Source organism: Uloborus diversus, chromosome 2, assembly GCF_026930045.1.
Source record: "Uloborus diversus isolate 005 chromosome 2, Udiv.v.3.1, whole genome shotgun sequence".
Lineage (NCBI taxonomy): Eukaryota > Metazoa > Arthropoda > Arachnida > Araneae > Uloboridae > Uloborus > Uloborus diversus.
Genome location: NC_072732.1, coordinates 158,840,102 through 158,840,392, shown reverse-complemented (window position 1 = coordinate 158,840,392; position 291 = coordinate 158,840,102).

Here is a 291-nt window from a genome sequence, read left to right as displayed (position 1 = left end):
ATTGGTGTGTATACTTCCCTCATCTTAGCTCCCATATTCCTCCTCCGAGAGGAAAATTCTTAGATAAGATATGACAAGTATTGGTCACTCTGAGAAAACACATTCATTCTATTTACTGCGCCCTCCTACTCTCCCTCTCTCTCTGTCTATCCTTCCCCATTCTTTATCCACATTAAACCATGCACACTTTCTGCCAGCGCCTGCACAGCGTGTTTTTTTTTGGGAGGTTGGGGGGGGAGTCTTCTAATAACTTGTCCTTTTTAAAAAAATTAAATTTAAGCATTTATTTAG